At 47.7% G+C, this 18,484-nt stretch overlaps 1 pseudogene; it reads right to left on the bottom strand.

Annotated features, from left to right (window-relative positions):
• LOC140411379 (NACHT, LRR and PYD domains-containing protein 3-like) overlaps window positions 1-18,484 on the bottom strand; it is a 93,997-nt pseudogene that overhangs the window by 54,010 nt on the left and 21,503 nt on the right.

Genomic DNA, 18,484 nt, shown 5'->3' with positions numbered 1-18,484 from the left:
TGCTGGGACCTCAACTGTTTACAATATATATATAAATGATTTGGATGAAGGGATGGATTATGCGGTAGTGAGATTTGCTGATGACACAAAGATAGGAAGACAAATAAGTTGTGATGAGGCCATAAGGAGCCTACAAAGTGACAACCAGGTTGAGTGGGAAAAGATCTGGAAATGGAATATAATGTGTGAAAATGTGAAATTGCAAAGCTCTGGGATGTTGAGGGATCTGGGTGCCTTAGGCATTAATTGCAAATGGCAAGTATACAGTTTAGCAAGTAATTCGTCATTTCTTGTGAGACAATAAATATAGTAGGGAGGTTATGCTTAGTTATAGAACACGAGTGGGACAATATCAGGACTACTGTGGACAGTAGCGTTCACCTTATTTAAGAAAGCATACACATGCATTAGAAGCAGTTTGAAGATATGCCAGACAGATGCTTGGGTAGGTTGTTTTATGAGAAAAGGTTGTACAGACTAGATTTTCATCCGTTGGAGTTCAGAAGAGTAAGAGGCGAATTGACTAAAACATAAGATCCTGAGGGGTCTTGACAGGATGAATGTGGAAAGGATGGGAAATTTAAAAATGTGAGGTTGCCGATTCAAAATGTAGTTGAGGCGAAATGTTTTCTCTGAGAGCATTGGGAATCTTTGGAACTCTCACTGAAAAGGCAGTGGAATCAGAGTCTTCAAGTATTTTTAAGGCAGAGCTAGATTCTTGTTAGCAAAGAAATGTGTTTGCAATAGGAACATGACCAATTGGGCCAGTGGGCCGATGAATGACAGATGGAGTTTAATTTGGATAAATATGAGGTAATGGATTTTGGAGATCAAATCATGACAGTTAACCGTAGGCAGTTGGGGAGACTTACAGAACAAATATATAGGAGTACAGGTTCATAGCTCCTTGAAGGTGGAATCGCAGGTGGACAGAGTGGTGAAGAAGGCATTCAGCATGCTAGGGTTTATTGGTCAGAATATTGAATACAGGAGTTGGATGTCTTGTGGAAGTTGTACAGACATTAGTAAGACCACACTTGAAATACTGTGTTCAGTTCTGGTCACCATATTATAGGTAGGATATTGTTAAACTAGAAAGAGTGCAGAAGAGATTTACGAGGATGCTATCACGACGTGCTGGTCCAAGTTATAAGGAGAGACTGGATAGGCTAGGACAATTTTCCCTGGAGCGTAGGAGGCTTAGGGGTTAACTTATAGTGGTCTTTAAAATAATGAGGAGCATCGATAAGGTAGACAGTCGACATCCTTTCCCAAAGGTAGAGGTGACTAGAACTAGAGGGCATAGATTTAACGTGAGAGGAGAGAGATACAAAAGGGACCAGAGAGTAAACATCTTCACGCGGAGGGTGGTGAGCATCTGGAACGGGCTGCCAGAGTCAGTGGTAGAGGCGGGTACAATTTGGTCCATTAAAAAGAAGTTAGACAGTTACAGGGGCAGAGTGGGTATAAAGAGATATGGCCAAATGCAGACAAGTGGGACTAGCTTAGTGATAGAATCTGGGCGACATGGACCAGCTGGGCCGATGGACCTGTTTCCATGCTGTAAACACCTACATGACGTTATCGTGAGTAGGTAGGATGTAGATTTTAGGTTAAAATCAGATGAGCCATGATCTTATTTAGTGGATGGAGCAAGTTCAAGGGATCAAATGGACTTTCAGATGATCAGTACAGAGGGGATTCTGTACTGATGGAGGGTTAGCACTGAGGGAATGCTGAACTGTCTCAGGAGCGCCGTCTGAGGGGCAGTATCGAGTAACACTTGCACTGTTGGAGGGTAATTACTTAGGGAGCGGACAGAGGGGAAGTATTAAGGGGCAGCAGCACTGTTGGAGGTGCAGTACCGAGAAAGTGTTGCACTCAAATGGGTAGTATTGAGGGAGTAAACGAGTCAAGAGATGCAGTGGTAGAGCTCACTGGTCTCACTGTACATGTGAAAACTAATGCAGTGTCTTCGGATGATGTTGCTAAGGGGCAGCATGTAGATAAGAAATAGGAAATCTTCGCAGATAGATCCTTAAGGAACACCAGAGGTAATGATTCAGGAGCCGGAAGGGAAGCAATTGCAAGTGCTTCTGTGGTTATGATCAGATAATTAAGAATGGAACCATGCGACAGCAGTACCACCCAGCTGGACAATAGTGGAGAGGCATTGGAGGAGGACGTGCCAGGAAGGAAACATGGGTGGCACAATGCACAGTGGTTAGCACTGCTGCCTTCCAGCTCCAGGGACCCGGCTTCAATGATGGCCTTGTGTGACTATGTAGAGTTTTCACTTTCTCAACATGTTTGAGTGGGTTTCCTCCGGGTGCTCCAGTTTCCTCCCAGTCCAAAGATGATCAGGTTCAGACATTGGTCATGATCAATTGCCCCTTAAGTGTCCAAAAGGTTAGACGTTAGGTTAGGTGGGTTACTGGGTAAAGGGGGCAGGGTGGGGGTCTGAACCCGTAGGGTACCCTTTCAGGGGGCCATGCAGACAAATGGCCTCCTTCTGCACATTAGTGATTCTATGATTGTAGAGTTTCAGAGATGACCTGCCTGGAAAGATGGAATTTGAGAAGTAACAGCACATTAAGAGGAAAGGAAGGGTAGTTATTGGTTCATAGCTTGAAATGAAAGTTTGATGATTACTGTTTATAGGACAGAATTGATGGAAGATTTAAGGGAGAGAAGGTCAACACCTGAAGAGAGAGTGGTCTATTAGCCAACATGGGAATTAATTGGGGACGTTTGTAATTCGCACTTTAGTGGGAATAGGGATTAAGGGAGCCAGAAGTTGGTTCCATGGAAAAAGGAAAACAAAAAATAGGCCAGTTAGCTTAACATCTGTCATTGGGAAATGTTCAATTCTATTTTAAATGTAGTAGCAGAACATTTAGAAATACATAATATAATCAAGCAGAGTCAGCATGTTTTCATGAAGGGGAAAGTCATGCCTGAAACATTTATGAGAATTCTGAGGTGGTCATGAACCGGATAGATCAAGGGGAACTTGTTGACATAATTTACTTGGTTTTCCAAACTGCATTTGACAAGATACCACACAGAAGTCTACTTACTAAATGTTGCACGCAGAATATTAGCATGGATAGAAGTTTGGCTAACTCAGGGTTTTCCACATTTTGAGCTATGGAACTCCGAATGAGCTCTCAAGTGCACTGGGGAATCCCAAGCATTCTCACAACGTTTATGACCCTTTTTTGCCACAAAATAGATGCAAACACAAATCAAATGGAAACAAGTATTTTCCAGCTTTATCAATGCATTTATTTGGAAATAGGAAGAGGCACAGTCACAAATATATTTACCAGCTACATAGCCCCCTCATGTAAACAACAGGCCGAGCAACGCTCACATGGCCCCTGAAGATTAACCCCTGGAGGTAGTACCAACCTTATGTGTTGGTAATCTAAAAAGTTCTATTTAACCACATGCAAGTCATTGGGACATTTTAAATGGGAGGAGCGATGCTGGAAAGATCAGGACTCGGGGTGGGTTGTAACTTAAAAAGAAGTTTGGTCTGGTGGGCGACTCGAAATGGGTGACTCAAACGAGGCCGCTGATCAGATTGTCTCAATCTGAGTGACAACGAGGTTCACGAGTTCCTTGCATTTGTTCTTGGGGGCGGGGGCGGGAAGTGGTGGAGACATCTGTGAGGGGTTTGCTGTAGAGAAACTGCCTCAACCAGAGTGACAAGGAGGTATATGAGTTCCTTGCAGTTGTTCTTGGGGGCGAGGGTGGCAGAGACATCGGTGAGGGATTTGTTGTAGAGAAAATGAGCTGGGGATTTACCCTCATCAGTGTTCTTATTATCTGCAGCGATCAGAGCACTGACTGTCACACTGATCAAATACTGGTGTGGTCAGGCCTCAGCCAAGAAGCTGGGTATTTTATTATGGGGGGAATTGAATAAAAAATAGGGAAGTTACCTTCAGTTGTAGAGGGCATTGGTGACACCTCACCTGGAGTACTGTGCAGTATCGATCTCCATATTTAAGGAAATATATATGTCCTGAGAAAGCTTACTGGACTAACACCAGATTGGACAGGTTGTCTTTTGAGCAAAGGTTTGACTTGATCGCAACCTTTAAGACCCTTAAAGGTATTGACAGGGTGGATGTTGAGAGGACGTTTCCTCTTGTCAAAGAATCTAGAACTAGGGGGTCATTGTTGAAAAATAATGAATCTCTCATTTAAAATGGAGGTTCGGGGAAATCATTTCTCTCAGAAAGTGAAACAGAATCGAAGACAGAGCTGGATAGATTCTTGATTATCAAGTGGGTGAAAGGCATTCAGGAGAAGACAGGAATGTGGGGTGAAGTTACAATCAGTTCAGCCATGATCTTATTGAACGGTGGAGCAGACTTGAGGGTCAAGTGACCTACTCCTGCTCCTAACTTGTATATTTGTACACAAGAGACTTGCTGAAATTAAGCTTCAGGAAGATCAAGTTATGGGCCAGGGCTGCATTTTCCATCAACATTGACATCCTCGCTCTGGAGAATGTCGAAGCATCACATAACTTGCATCAACAAATACCAGCAATCTGTCCCTTGCGTGGACCAACAGTAGACTAACTGAAAATACCTGGCCTGTATTCTCAGCGTCTTCTTTTGCAGGAGCGAAACATAGACCAATAATGCTCGCCAAGAAAGACATCTGAACTGCTTCCACCTCTGCTGTCTCCAACAGGTATTGGACATCTTCTGGCAGTAAAGAATGCTAAATATGAAAACATTCCGGCGTGCAGGAATCCCCAGCATGTTTGCCTTCTCAAATCAGCGGAGAGGCTGGGTCTTGTGTGCCAAATGGATGATGTACACATTCCCAAGGCAATGCTCTATGGTGAGCTTGCTATTGACCCGATACCAACAGGTCATCCAAGTCTGTGATACAGGGACATCGGGAAGCAATCCCGCATCACAGTTTATGCACGAGAAGTCCTTGCTGCTGACCAGAGGGCCTGCAGACAAGCAGTCAGGATGGATGTGGAGAAAATAAAGGACAAAAGAAATGTCCTGATGTCAGAAAAGAGAATCAGGCGGAACGGGGAAAAACTTGCCAACTAAAGACTATTCAACTGTGTAAGGGACTGCAACTCAGGAGATAGCCTCTACAGCCATAACAGGTGATATTCGATCCAGTGATCGAGAAGTGACATTCACCCCGGGCAATCCAGAAGTGAAATTCACCCCATGGGGCATAGTCCACCGTTTCCTGAGAGAGACAGATGTCTACTACTTCCTCAAATTACAATGCTTATTTATCCTCACTGACGTTTCTCTCATGGAAATTACTTCTGATCCATACTCAGCTCTTTGTGGTTCTGGCCAAAACTGTCTGAAACATTAAGTTGATACGACAACCTGAATTGTGCCTGTTAAGACAATTTTAGGAACTAACAAATTCACATCAGTATTCAAAGAATAGAGTTTTTTACAAAATTTTATTTTAATTCAATATTACAAAATAACAATTTCCATCAGTATTCATGGAATAAAACTCAAAATTCGTCGTGCAATTTACAAAATTCATAATATAATTTACAAAACTCAAGAGGCAGGTAAAGTTTAACAAATTTAGAAATGTTTGCAAGTGTAAATCATTTTACAAAGCAATGTGGACCTGGCTAACACGTCCATTCATCGTTTTGCTCAGAATATCCGTTTGAGATGATTCGGCATTTTCAGAATCTCATTTTGGAGGTCACAATCTGCCCAATAGTATACACTCCATAGGACACAAGAGCCAATGGCTGTTTGACATGGAGACTCATCCCAGTTGATTATATCCTGTCTCCATTCTGTCCAGACACAGACTAAATTTCGAACAGTCACTCGCTTGAAACCCTGATCAATGTTCTGCCCAACCCCAGGAATACGCAGTGTATTTGTCAGTGACCCACTGCAGCCCACCCTGGTATCTTCCTATATGAACAATTCCCCAGTGGCACATTGGGGAACATTCAGCCCAGTATCTCCTGCAGAACAGCGCTGTGGGACCGGGAGGTGGAGTCTGGTGAGCCTGTTGCTGGGCCTCTGACGTCATAATGGGATGTGACACTCACTCAGCTCGAGGTGGAAACGACCAATAGGATTTCAATCTGGAGCCCGGCTGGTTAAAGGGGAGGGACAGGGAACCAGAAAGAAATGTTCACAGAATGAGAGCAGCAATGTTTGTAAGTTAACTTGTCACCTCCACACTCAGTCCGTGTCTTATATGCTGGAGTGACTTCAGTTGATTTTCTCCATTTGAACTGAACCGACTTGAGTATAAGAATTGGCAAGTCATATTGCAGCTGTATAGAACCTTAGTTAGGCCACACTTGGAGTATAGTGTTCAATTCTGGTCGCCACACTACCAGAAGGATGTGGAGGCTTTAGAGAGGGTGCAGAAGAGATTTACCAGAATGTTGCCTGGTATGGAGGGCATAAGCTATGAGGAGCGGTTGAATAAACTCGGTTTGTTCTCACTGGAACGAAGGAGGTTGAGGGGCGACCTGATAGAGGTATACAAAATTATGAGGGGCATAGACAGAGTGGATAGTCAGAGGCTTTTCCCCAGGGTAGAGGGGTCAATTACTAGGGGGCATAGGTTTAAGGTGAGAGGGTCAAGGTTTAGAGTAGATGTACGAGGCAAGTTTTTTACGCAGAGGGTAGTGGGTGCCTGGAACTCACTACCGGAGGAGGTAGTGGAAGCAGGGACGATAGGGACATTTAAGGGGCATCTTGACAAATATATGAATAGGATGGGAATAGAAGGATACGGACCCAGGAAGTGTAGAAGATTGTAGTTTAGTCGGGCAGTATGGTCGGCACGGGCTTGGAGGGCCGAAGGGCCTGTTCCTGTGCTGTACCTTTCTTTGTTGTTCTTTGACTGTCCCACAGTCTGTAAGATAATTTATATTAAACAAGGTCCAACAGGTTGAACAAGAATAAAAATAAAGGGAAACTGGGATATTTTAATGACAATTATTCAAATATTTCACAAAGTAGAGACTCAATCCCATTAATATTTTAGCAATTAATTTAATCATTGTTATAACCTGCCTACTAACCATTGGCTGGGGACTAATGACAATCCCACAATCCTGTGGGAGTATGAGCTTCCCCAATGAGGGGGGGGTGGGGTGGGCGGAGAAACCATTAGTAAACTCCAAGTATAAACAAAGCTGGTCAGTTTGGAAACAGCAGGAAGGAGTGTGCAGCAAGGGAAGTTGCTGCTGCTGTTATATATATGTTATTGTAAATAAATGTTATTACTTTGTAGCCTTAAAACTCGTGCTGGATTCTTCGTGGCCCTCACAAAACTGGCGACGATGGTTAAAGTGAATAGCTGTCTGCACTGCTGAAGCCACCTCCCTGGATTTTTGTTGGATACAGGTTGGAAGTTGTTATCTATTATACCATGCCTCTGTACGGACGTTTGGATGTTTTTGATGCTGCGCTGGAAAGCTGGAACCAGTACACACAACGGATGTGTTACTATTTCCGGGCCAAAAATATCACCGAAAACGAGCGCCAGGTGGTCATATTGCTCACCGGCTGCGGACCACATACGTTTGGGGTGATTAGGAGCCTTTCGTACCCAGCTGCGCCGGACACCAAAACGATTGATGAACTTGTGAATATAGTGTGGCAACATTTTAATCCAACCCCGTCCACGATAGTCCAGCGTTACCGGTTTAATACTGCTGAGAGGACCCCTGGAGAATCCCTTGCCGATTTCCTATCCAGGCTACGCAGGATTGCGGAGTACTGTGACTATGGCGAGACCTTGTCAGAAATGTTACGCGACCGTTTGGTTTGCGGTATTAACAAAGCGGCCACCCAGAGAAAGTTGTTAGCTGAGCCAACATTGACTTTTCAACAGGCCATTCAAATAGTATTGCCCCGAGAGAGCGCAGAACGAGGAGTGCAGGAGCTACAGGGAATGGAAGTGCATGCCTTGGGGCGCAACCCCTTCCGTCCGAAAACGTCCCCCTGCACTCCTGCGGTACCTTGGGCGAGGCAACGTCCGGACCGACGCCAATGGCCGTCGGACATTCCTGCCCGAAGGGAGCCTTCTCCAGAACCAATGCATGAGGAGCCATGTCCGTGTCAGACTTGGAGGCGCCGACCCCGTCGCGGTCGGCGGTCCTGGGGGCGCCAGAGGCGCCGTCGTTCCGACCGAAACTGGCACCAGCCCAGGGGCTTAACTGGGATCAGCCCAGCGGCCGTACCTTAATGTGGATGAACCTGCGGCGACTACTCCTGAGGATGTGGAGACGGAGGACGACTGCCTGCAGCTGCATTGTGTGGCAGCTCCCCGTGTGGCCCCCATTCAGGTGACAGTACGGATCAATGGCCACCCGCTTGAGATGGAGTTGGATACTGGCGCAGCGGTCTCCGGGATCGCCCAGAGGACATTCGACCGCATCAAGCAGGGTATACAGACCCTTACATTAAACGACTCACAGACCAGGTTGGCCACCTACACGGGGGAACCACTGGACATTGCAGGAACAACAATGACCCCTGTTGTTTATGGACGCAAGGAGGGGCATTTCACACTTATCGTGGTGCGCGGCCATGGGCCCAGCCTGTTGGGTCAGGACTGGTTACGCCATTTGCGGTTGCAATGGCAGCACATCCTCCAAACAGTTTCTGAAGGGTTGACTGAGGTGCTACGACGACACCCAGATGTATTCCAGCCTGGTTTGGGGAAAATAAAAGGGGCCGTAGCCTGTATCCAAGTCGAACCAGGAGCCACGCCGCGCTATTTCTGGGCGTGCCCGGTGCCTTACGCCTTGCTCGAGAATGTAGAACGGGAGCTCACTCGTTTGGAGAGTTTGGGTATTATCAGGCCCGTCCGTTTTGCTGACTGGGCAGCACCAATTGTACCTGTAATGAAGCCAGATGCCACAGTTCGCTTGTGTGGCGACTATAAACTTACAGTGAATACGGCTTCCCGACTCGACCGATATCCAATGCCTCGCATAGAGGATCTCTACGCGAAGCTTGTAGGTGGACTCTCGTTCACAAAATTATATATGAGTCACACCTACCTGCAGTTGGAGCTGGACCCTGCCTCCCGAAAATTAATACACACCGGGGCCTGTATGAATATACATGGTTGCCCTTTGGAGTATCCTCTGCCTGCGCAATTTTTCAACGTGTTATGGAGGGCATTTTGAGAGGTTTACCACGTGTTGCTGTCTACTTAGATGACGTTTTGATTACAGGGACGTTACAGGGAGCAGGAACATTTGGAAAATCTGGAGGCTGTCCTTAGACGCTTTTCGGAGGCTGGAGTCCGTTTACGTCGCACAAAGTGCGTATTTCAGGCAAAGGAAGTAGTCTACCTGGGTTATCGGGTGGACCGCGAAGGTTTGCACCCCGTCGCAGAGAAGGTGCGTGCAATTCAACAGGCCCCCGCCCCGACTGACACTTCGCATCTTCGTTCTTTTCTCGGTCTCGTAAACTATTACGGGAAGTCCCTCCCCAATCTGGCAACTACGCTGGCCCCTTTGCACTTTCTGCTAAAGAGAAATCACACCTGGGTTTGGGGTCAGCCGCAAGAAACCGCTTTCCGGCGGGTAAAGCAACAATTGTCGTCGTCTGGGTTACTAACCCACTATGATCCTGGAAAGCCTTTGCTCGTCACATGTGATGCATCCCCGTATGGTATTGGGGCCGTCCTGTCCCACACGATGGAGAACGGGGCCGAGCGACCAAAAGCTTTCGCCTCCTGCACATTGACTGCAGCGGAGTAAAAGTACGCGCAGATCGAGAAGGAGGACCTGGCAGTCGTTTTTGCGGTGAAACGCTTCCACCAGTACGTGTATGGCTGCCATTTCATTATCGTGACTGATCATAAGCCTCTGCTGGGACTTTTCAGAGAGGATAAGCCAATATCTCCCATTGCTTCAGCACGGATCCAGCGCTGGGCTTTGTTGCTTGCTGCATACGAGTATTCTCTGGAGCACAAACCAGGTACGCAGATAGCAAATGCTGACGCACTGAGCCGATTGCCTTTATCGACCGGCCCCATGTCGACCCCCACGACCGGCGAGGTCGTTGCAACCCTAACTTTTACGGATACTTTGCCTGTCACGGCATCACAGATCCGTGAGTGGACCCAGATGGAGCCAGTCCTGTCAAAGGTTCGGCACATAGTCCTGTATGGTGGGCAGCATAGACAGCTCCCAGGCGAGTTGAGTGCATTTTCAAAAGAGGCCTAAAGAAGCAGTCTTCCGGATCAATGGACACGAGACTGGCTCGCTTTTTGTTTATGTATAGGACTACCCCCCATGCGGTGACTGGGGTAGCTCCTGCAGAACTCCTAATGTGCCGGAGACTTCGCGCCCGCCTTAGTATGGTTTTCCCGGACATTGGCGCAAAAGTACACCGCACACAAGAACGGCAGGGACAGGGATTTTCTCGGCATCGGCCGATTCGGCAGTTTGCGCCCGGTGACCCAGTATTCGTTCGGAATTTTGCTAGTGGTGCCCAGTGTGTTCCTGGTGTAATCTTTCGCCAAACGGGCCCTATATCTTACCAGGTGCAAGCCCAGGGTCGTCTCCAGCGCAACCATGTAGACCACGTTCGGTCCAGAAGACTATCCCCTCAAATGATTCCCCGCCCCCGGAGCTCATTTCTACAGCTGCAGAGACCAGAGACAAGGGAAGGTAGTCCTCACAATCTTCCACTGGTGCCTCACTCGAAGTCTGCACAGATCGTTACAGAACCGAATGGAGATAGAGGCGCTGACATGACGGAGGCAGCAGACTCTGACTCCGAGATGGAGACATAGGATGCATCAGAGGGGGAATCTTCGGGTCCATGGGCCGTGGATGTACAACCGTTGCGCCATTCATCAAGGAAGCGCCGGTTTCCATCTTTTTACACGCTGCCTGATCCAGCGCCGCATGCAAATGGTGTCCTGCTTGCGGCAAAATGAGTCCGACGCCCTCCTTCGCCAGGGTCTTCGGTGGATTCCTTGGAATTTGGGGTGGGGGGGTGGGGGGTGGAGGGGTTGAGGGATGTTATAACCTGCCTACTTACCATTGGCTGGGGACTAATGCCAATCCCACAATCCTGTGGGAGTATGAGCTTCCCCAATGAGGGGGGCAGAGAAACCATTAGTAAACTCCAGGCATAAATAAAGCTGGCCAGTTTGGAAACAGCAGGAAGGAGTGTGCAGCAAGGGAAGTTGCTGCTGTTATATATATATATGTTATTGTAAATAAATGTTATTACTTTGTATCCTTAAAACTCGTTCTGGATTCTTCGTGGCCCTCACAAAAATCATCAATAAAAGACACTCACTCGATCCGCTCCAGACTGCTACAGTTTCTTATGAGTTGGGTAGCATCGGGATGGATCGGTCTGTGAAGGCGTTTAACTCCAGGTTTAAGCCCTGTCACTGATTGGTTTGAACTGACAGCAGAGACGAGATCAGTGATACACGCATCTGGGAGACGAGTATCACCCCGCCTAGGGAGGAGAAACGAGAAAAAATAGGAAATAAAATAAATCCCAAACGTCTGTTCACAACACTATAATTCTAATTAATAATGATGTATAACATGATTACCGGTACTAAAAGAGAGGCAGGTAATTATATTCATTGAGTGATTTTCAAGCCCTGTAGACACCCCAAAGCGCTTTACCGTTTTTGAAATACACTGTGTAGTCACTGTTATACAATAGCAAACTCTACAACCAAATTGTACACAACCTTCCCATATACACCAATGTGACAATGACCAGGTTTTCTGTTCTAAGAGAACATAGAACATAGAACATACAGTGAGAAGGAGGCCATTCGGCCCATCGAGTCTGCACCAACCCACTTAAGCCCCCACTTCCACCCTATCCTTGTAAAGCCTCCTAACCTTTTTGGACACTAAGGGTAATTTAGCACGGCAATCCACTTAACCTGCACGTCTTTGGACTGCGGGAGGAAACCGGAGCACCCGTAGAAAACCGCCGCAGACACGGGGAGAACGTGCAGACTCTGCACAGACAGTGCTCAGGCAGTGCCCCAACGAGGAATCGAACCCTGGGCCCTGGCGCTGTGAAGCGACAGTGCTAGCCACTTGCGCTACCGTGCTGCCCAATACTTTCTCCTTGATTTGTCCTGTCACTTTCAAAGTAAATACATTCTCTGTTGGCCTTGAAATCCCATACACATTATTGATCCCCACTAATATCTGCAGAGATTAAATTAATCTCAATTTCAAGCCATGCGAAATAAACCAGCACGTCAGTACAGTGGTTGGCACTGTGGCTTCAAAGCGCCAGGGTCCCAGGCTCGATTCCCGGCTTGGGTCACTGTCTGTGTGGAGACTGACACGTTCTCCCTTTGCCTGTGTGGGTTTCCTCCGGGTTCTCCGGTTTCCTCCCACAACTCCCGAAAGATGTGCGGTAATTTTGACATTCTGAATTCTCCCTCTGTGCCCTCGAACAGGCGCCAGGATGTGGCAACAAGGGGCTTTTCACAGTAACTTCATTGCAATGTAAACCTACTTGTGACAATGTAGATTATTATTGTATTATAAACCATTCCATTCTCTCACTATGATGGACCCAAAGGACATGTAAGGAATGTAGGCTTGAAAGCATATGGTAGACAGCTGGATTAATAATCCACTGCCGGCACGTGGAGAGAGCTGGAGAGAGAGAGTGATGACAGGGGCCACCGCGGATGTCCCAAGAACAAAGAAAAACCCTACATGCAGGGGCACGTCCATGAGGTACGGCTGATCCCACAGGAGGAAGGGGACAGAGACGAGCCCATCAGGATAGTCACTTGGAATGCGAGGAGACTCAAAGGCCAATGAAAAGATCCACCCATCTCAAAAGGCCTGAGAGCGGACATTGTCTTCCCACAAGAGACACATTTAAGATAGAAAGACCGACTGAGGCCGAAGAAAATCTGGGTGGGACAACGTATCAGATGTGCTTTGACTGAAGGACAAGGGGGGTGGGCATATCATTTAGCAGAAAGTAGCGTTCACGGCAACGAACACTGTGACGGACCCGTGGAAATTATTCGTAATGATTAGCGGGATCCAGGAAGGGGCCCCACTGGTTCAGGTAAATATTTACGACCCAAATTGGGATGACACTGAATTCCTGAAGAAAACAATGGCAGAAATCACCGACCCAAACTCCCATCGACTCATCATGGGGTTCGGATGGGGGTTGCTTGGCTTCAACTATGTGCCAGACCTAAAATCAGAGAGGTCCAACGCCAAGAAGGGGGCCATATCAGGATTGGCATGAGAACTAAACAGCTTTATTGAGCTGAAAGGGGAGCAGACCATGAAGGTTCAGCCACCCAAGAGAGGAGTTCCTGTTTCCCCAAAGCCTATTCACGCATTGACTTCTTCGTGGGGAGAACGATGCTTCCAAGGGTAGTGTCGACGAAATACCATGTGACAATAATCACGGACCACAATTCACACTACATGGACGAGGTTGGAGACGGGTCGGGCCCAGCACTCCCATGGAGACTGGACACAGCTCTCCTTGCCAACAAGAGGGATTTTGTAAAATAATACCTCTTGGGTGGCTGAATCATCATGGGTCTGCCCCCTTTCTGCTCAGGAAAGGCGTGGGGAGGACGCCAGAAGTGATCGTCTGCCTGGATGCTGAGAAAGCCTTCGATCGAGTAAAATATAGGTGCCTCCTCGAGATGTTTTAACGGTTTGGGTTTGGACCAGGCTTCACATCATGGATAAAACTACTGTACAACGCTCCCATGGCAAGCGTTATGGAGGACAACCACGAGTTCTTAATATTTCTGGCTGCACACAGGCACGAGGCAGGGATAGATGTTTTCCCCGCTGCTGTTGCCACTGGCAATTGATACACTGGCCATCACCCTCAGATCAGCGAAGGGGTGGATGGGCATCCGGAGAGGGGGTAGGGATCACAGAGTTTCAATCTATATGCATTAACTGCTGCTCTATGTCTTGAGCCCCCTGGCCAGCACGGGCAAAATAACAGAATACTTGAGAGAGTTTGGAGCATACTCAGGCTACAAACTCAACCTAAGCAAGAGTGGTCTTCCCGCTAAACACCCAAGGAGGAGGAGCAGATCTGGAGGCGCTACCGTAAAACTGGCCCAAACCAAATTCGGGTGCCTGGAAATACAGGTAGCTCACGACTGGACGGCTCCATAAGTCGCAGCTGTCCTGCCTGGTGGAGGATGTGAAGAGGGACCTCTGGATATGGGACTCATTCCCAGTATCTCTGGCGGGAAGGGTGCAAATGACTAAAATGAAATACTGCTAAGGCTCCTCTTCCTATTCAGATCACTCCCGATTATCATTCCAAAATCTTTATTCACCAGGGCTCACAAACTCATCATGGCCTTCGGCTGGGTGGGAAAGAACCGTTGGATACGGAAAACCATCCCACAAAGAGTGCGACAGATGGGAGGCCTGGCTCTGCCGAACCTGCTGCTCTACCATTGGGCGGCAAACGCAGTGAGAGGGTGGGGTGGCTGCCAGTGCCAAGGCAGAATGGTTTCAGATGGAGGAAGCCTGCTATACAGGGACATCCCTCAGGGCACTGACCACTGCCTCACTCACAGCACCCCAATTATCTACTCAATGAGCCCGATGATAGTAGCCATATTAAGGACCTCGGACCAGTTCAGTCATCACTTCATACTCAAAGGTATGTCGGTTGCAGCCCCCATCTGCAGGAGCCATAAATTAATACCATGAAAATATTCGCCACTTTCTAGACGTGGAGAGTACGGAGGGGTATTGATGGTGAGAGACATATATGTGGACGGTAGAGTAGCAACTCTGGGGAAACTAACAGAGAATCTGCAACTCCCAAAAGGGAATGAGCTCTGGTATTTGCAAGTGCGAAGCCTCCTCCGCAAGGAGACCATGACATCCCCGCAGACACCTGGACACACCCTGTTGGACAGACATCCTGCACCAGACTTGCTCGGGGGTAAATGTGGCGACATGTACTAATGACTGTTAAATAGTAAAGGCCCACTGGATGCGATGTGACAGAAAATGGGAGGAGCTGGGCATGGAGATAGGGGGCGGACCCTGGATCTAAGCGCTGCACAGGATCAACTCCAACTTCCCATGCGCAGGGCTGAGCCTAACGCAGCTAAAAGTGGTGAAGAGAGCACACCTAACGCGGATGCACAAAGGGCAAGTTTTTTCTGGAAGAGGAAAATAGGTGCAAGCGGTGGCAAGAGGGTCCACCCACAGGTTCTTTTCCTCTCCCAGACTCAATGGGCTTTGGACCACCTTTCTCAACACTAAGTCCTGGGTGGTTGGTGTAAGAATGGACCCATGCCAATTACTGGCGTTCTTCGGAGTATCAGAATACCCAAAGCTCTTCACACGGAGAGGGGACGACAGCCTGGCCTTCGCCTCCGTGATTGGTCGATGGAGACTTCTGCTCGGACCAAAGTCGGCTGTACCACCAAGACCCTCAGGCTGACTCTGCGACCGAGCAGAGTTCCTAAAATTGGAAAATATAACATTAGCTATTAGGGGGGGATCAGGTGACGGAATCAACCATATATGGGAAAACAATCAACAGACTCGTTGAAGACATGTTTGTGACAAGCAACGAGGGGAGAGGGGCGAGGTAGCTCAGAAAAGGGAGGAGGTGGGCAGCACTACGGCTCAATGAGGAAAGGGGGAAACGGGTTCCACGTGCTGTGGGGCGCAGGTGCCCACGCACGGAAGAGCCGAATGCTATGAGAATTGTATCTGCACCCCAAAACACAAAGAAACGGAAGGTGCCTCAGAGAACTCGGCCATCTACATGCATTTGCACTAAAATCAGACAATACAATGTAAATAGACAACAAGTCACTCTTTGGTGCATCTGTAATGATATTTGTGCTTTAGCCGGCTAACATATTTCACACGTTTTTCTCTTTTCTGTTATTTATATACACTAATGTAAATAATGAAACGCCAATAAAAACACTTTTTAAACCGATTCCAGGATCACCCTGAAATGCAAAGATGAAGCCTGACTGTCTTCAGCCACTCACCTGTCTGTTCCACCCTCACCTCCAACAGGTGTATGGAGCCACGGACGACTCTGTCACCAAGACGGAGAACAGCCAGTAAGCTGACTGTGCTGCGCTCCTCATCTCTGTTAGTCCAACTGGAGGAACATCCTTTAAGGCTCCTCACTGTTCTAACGCTCTCCAACCTTATCTGATGCCAGTTCTGAGCTAATCTAGACAATGTGACGTACCTCCTGTTCCCGCAATCGATGCCCACTAAACTGCTGATTACTCAGGGCAAGGCTGTGGCATCGTGATATTGTCACTGGAATGATGATCCAGAGACCCAGGGTAATCCTCGGAGGACCTGGACTCGAATGCCGCCACGGTCGATGATGGATGTTGTATCGAATCAATATCTGGAATTAAAAGTCTAATGATGATCATAGAACCATTGTCGAGTGTCAGAAAAAAGCCCTGCTGGCTCACTGAGATGGAAATCTGCAGTCCTCATCAGATATGGTCTAGATTCACGGCACTGTGGTTGACTCTTAAATGCCATCTGAATGGCTTAGCCAGTTGTATCAAACCGCTACAAGGTCAATAAAAAGGAAAGAAACCGAACGTACTACCCAGCATCGAACTAGGCACCAACAGGTGTTGACCCTACAAAGACGTCCTTACTAACATTTGGCGACTTTGGCCAAAATTAGAGAGCTGTCTCACAGACAAGTTAAGCAGCAGCCTGATAGAGTCCGTCTGACAGACAGAATGATATCCAAGTTCCAGACACCAAGCCTGAGCATGGCCTGTTTCACCGGCAGGTCAGACCCAGCAGAGGTGCTGGTATACCATTGAGAGGGAGTTTCCCTGGAAGTCCTCACCATCGAATCTGGACCCCATGAGGTCTCATGGGTTCAGGTCAATATGGACAAGGAAACCTCTTGCTGATTACTATGTACCGCCCACATTCAGCTGGTGTCTACCACCACCTGGAGAAAGCACTGAGGGTGGCACTGAGGACTTCAATGTCTATCACCAAGAGTGGCTCGGTGACACCACTACCCCGAATGAGCAGGCCGAGTGCTAAAGAACATAACTGCTACACTGGGTCTGCGGCAGTGGTGAAGGAACCAGAAAGAGGGACCAATATGCATGCAGTAGATGCATCTGTCGATGATCATATCTGGAGGAGTGACAACCTCATAGCCCTTGTGGAGACAAAGTCCTGTCTTCCCATCGAGAATGCCACGCGTTGCGTTGTGTGGCACTATCAAAGAAAAAAGAAAAGTACAGCGGAGGAACAGGCCCTTCGGCCTCCAAGTCTGTGCCGACCATGCTGCCCATCTAAACTAAAAACTTCTGCTCATCCGGGGTCCGTATCCCTCTATTCCCATGCTATTTATCTATTTGTCAAGCTGCCCCTTAAACGTCACTATCCACCCTGCTTCCACCACCTCCTCCGGCAGCAGGTTCCAGGCACCCACTACCCTCTGTGTAAAAAAACTTGCCTCTTACATCTCCTCTAAATCTTGCCCCTCGCACTTTAAACCAATGCCCCCTAGTAATTGACTCCTCTACCCTGGGAAAAATCCTCTGACTATCCACTCTGTCTATGCCCCTCATAATTTTGTCGGCCTCTACCAGGTAGCCCCTCAACCTCCGTCATTCCAGTGAGAACAAACCGAATTTAATCAACCTCTCCTCATAGCTAATGCCCTCCATACCAGGCAACATCCTGGTAAATCTCTTCTGCACCCTTTCTAAAGCCTCCACATCCTTCTGGCAGTGTGGCGACCAGAATTGAACACTGTACTCCAAGTGTGGCCGAACTAAGGTTCTATACAGCTGCAACAAGACTTGACAATTTTTATACTCAATGCCCCGGCCAATGAAGGCAAGCATGCTGTATGCCTTCTTGACTACCTTCTCCACCTGTGTTGCCCCTTTCAGTAACCTGTGGACCGTACACCTAGATCTCTCTGACTGTCAATACTCTTGAGGGTTCTACCACAGGAATGAGTGCTGGGACCTTTGCTGTTCGTAGTATAGAAAGGGGCTGTTTAGCACAGGGCTAAATCGCTGGCTCTGAAAGCAGACCAAGGCAGGTCAGCAGCACGGTTCAATTCCAGTAACAGGCGCCGGAATGTGGCGACTAGGGGCTTTTCACAGTAACTTCATTTGAAGCCTACTTGTGACAATAATTTCATTTTTCATTTCTAATTGATTTCGAGGAAAAATTAACGAGTCTGAATAGTAAGTTTGCAGATGATACAAAGGTTGGTGGAATTGCAGATAGCGAAGAGGACTGTTGGAAGATAGGATTTAGATCGTTTGGAGACATGGGCGGAGAGACGGCAGATGGAGTTTAATCCGGCCAAATGTGAGGTAATGCACTGTATATTCCCTATCTACATTAGACCTTCCAAAGTGCATTATCTCACATTTGTCCGGATTAAACTCCATCTGCCGT

Source organism: Scyliorhinus torazame, chromosome 4, assembly GCF_047496885.1.
Source record: "Scyliorhinus torazame isolate Kashiwa2021f chromosome 4, sScyTor2.1, whole genome shotgun sequence".
Lineage (NCBI taxonomy): Eukaryota > Metazoa > Chordata > Chondrichthyes > Carcharhiniformes > Scyliorhinidae > Scyliorhinus > Scyliorhinus torazame.
Note: the sequence above shows the minus strand (reverse complement) of the source record. Positions and strands in the feature narration are given on the sequence as shown.